This window comes from Penaeus monodon, chromosome 7 (genome assembly GCF_015228065.2).
Source record: "Penaeus monodon isolate SGIC_2016 chromosome 7, NSTDA_Pmon_1, whole genome shotgun sequence".
Lineage (NCBI taxonomy): Eukaryota > Metazoa > Arthropoda > Malacostraca > Decapoda > Penaeidae > Penaeus > Penaeus monodon.
This window is the reverse complement of record NC_051392.1, coordinates 44681164-44683663: the sequence shown is the minus strand read 5'-3', so window position 1 is coordinate 44683663 and position 2500 is coordinate 44681164. Positions and strand designations below refer to the sequence as shown.

The 2500-nt window shown below is 35.4% G+C and overlaps 1 protein-coding gene across 3 annotated transcripts in view; it reads left to right on the top strand.

The window, feature by feature from the left end:
- The window catches only part of LOC119575364 (transcription factor p65-like), a 38788-nt gene that overhangs the window by 260 nt on the left and 36028 nt on the right, over positions 1-2500 (top strand). For all 3 annotated transcript variants that reach the window (XM_037922935.1, XM_037922934.1, XM_037922933.1), the window contains exon 1: positions 1-378. This exon is cut by the window's left edge. The gene's annotated coding sequence lies outside the window, so the exon portion shown is untranslated. The remainder of the gene's footprint in view (positions 379-2500) is intronic.

Sequence of the window (2500 nt, the reverse complement as noted above, 5' to 3'; positions counted from 1 at the left end):
ATCATCTCTCTGGCTCAAACATGATTAAAACTGTAGTGAAATGAAATAGATTGGAAATTCGTGATAACTTTGTGTTCCCTGAAAATATGCAATATTGCGCGGATGATTTTCCTATAATGAACGCACAGTAGGAACTAGAACGCAGTGTACCACGTGACCTCGAGGAACCAATCACCGGCCTTATAGCGTACCACGTGACCACATTCGACCAATCAGCAACCTTGTTGTGGTCCTGTTCTGGGAATAGACTTTAGTCATCCAGACCAAAATACGGGAGGAAGTTACTCTTATTTTCTCTCAAGATTTCTATTGGTCTCGGCGTTGACTGCCCATCATGAGTGTGTAGGCAAGTGTGACAGAAGCCTACGGTCAAAGGAGGTGAGTGAAAAAAGATGACGGACAGGGAGAGAGGCAGAGTGGAGATAAAATTGGGAGGGAAGGCGTGGAGGCGAAGAGGACACAAGACGGCGGACACAAGAGACACATTTAGCTCTTTTCTGCTTGCACTCACCTTCGCCCTCCTCCCGGGTGCTGCTGCGGGATGCTTTTCTCCTTCATTCTCATATTCTTAGGGTCACGATTGTTTGTGATTTTCGCTGAAAGACCTTGTATAATTTTTTGTTTATTTTTTTGTTTATTTTTTGGTGAGGGGACTCGCGTAGGCCTATATAGCCTTGACTTATGCACAAACTTCCCTGTTGTATTTGTTAATCAGTGTTATATTCGGGATGTGCAGTAAATGTATTGGTGTTTTATTTTTTTGCTTGTGTATGTAACAAGTTGTGACACGTTGTGATGGGAGGTGAATATATTTGTTGAAGGATTGCTTGTGGGTGCACTTGCTCTTAGAACTTTTTGTTGTCACTGATCAATGCACTTAATTGAATAAAGGTGCTTCTATGGTTGTAATTTTGTAATCACTTTCTATGGACTTGTTCTACACAAGAAACTGATACCATATATATTTAAAGTACTTATTATAAATTTTGTTAATAACAATTTCTAAGGAAACAGATTTATCTGTAATGCAAATTATAGAAAATATTAGAATGTGTATTATATAGATCAATCCTTTAGTATGCTTGTATGAAAAATACATCAGTCAAACAGGAAAAGTGAACTAGCAACATCTCAAAGGACTAAAAGGATAAATGCAGTATTAAACGATATAATTATTGATAGTATTTTTCTAAAACAGGACCTGGTAAATTATCAATTTCTGACAACATGACTTTTCCTGACAAGACTTTCTTTTAGTTTGATGTGAAAATAGATCATGCACCAATTTTCTGTGCAAACCTTTGGCTGTTCTGTTAGCAACCCCACCCCCTTCCCCAACCAACAGGCTTAGAGGTCATGAAAAATTAGTAGTTTAGGCATATGAACTACATTCAATTTCTATGGATTGAAGAGAAGAAAATTATAAACTGATATTCTGACAGTTTACTCACCCACATAGTGTGTCATATGCACAACGATCATGGTTAAGTCTGCGCGTCATGACAGTACAGTGGTGAAGGTCAACTGGTTTGGGTTCGATATATGATGATAAACTATCATCAGTGTATATCCCTCAACAATAATGTATTCAGATATGAAACCAATATAGCAACCACACATGAGTGATGGCTTGTTATTGGAGATGTGCATATAAGCATTAGAATCTGTTTATTTGCTAAGAAATGAAAAACATTATTCAAAGAATAAATTTATTCTTATAGTACCCTACATACATTGTTCATTAAAACAAATGGCATATCATATAATCTTATTCCAGAATATGTGTTCATCTTTATAATCAGGGGATGCTTGAAGTATAGAATTTAAATGTGGTTAGAAATACTTAGTAGATTATGAAATTTAATTTTTTACTGTCATGCACATACTTTTATACACTTGTAGTTAAGGTCATGGCTGCCGTTTTATCATAGAAAATGAATGCCAGGAGCTGGGGCAAAAACTTGAAAAATGCCAAATGTCTCTCATTTCCTTTACTAACTTTATTTGAAGGTATTAGTGTTTTGCATAGAAATTAACCTATTACCACCAGGAACATGTAATGTTCACTGTAGGTTTGTTTTGTGACTTTTGCTTGCACATAAACGACTTCACAAATTCTGAGTTGCCAAGGAGTCAATTTATAGGCTGACATGACCTCACCTGATTTTCCCTTTCCGCGAGTTTTTGGGATTGTTTTCTAATTCTGTTGACATGAAACTTGCTGTTATTAATAGTGAAATGATTACTATAACATTACAAAGAATACTAATAGTGATAAAAAAAAAAATCTGATAATCAAGGAAAAGATAAACAGGTAACATTACAAAGAATACTAATAGTGATAAAAAAAATCTTATAATCAAGGAAAAGGGTAAACAGGTGAAATAGGTAGGATTAGTAATTAACTTGTTGGTGACTAAGCACTTGTGGAGCCATCTATATATATATACACAATAAATAAAATAAAATTGGTGGACATGGCATTTACATATGTGTCTTC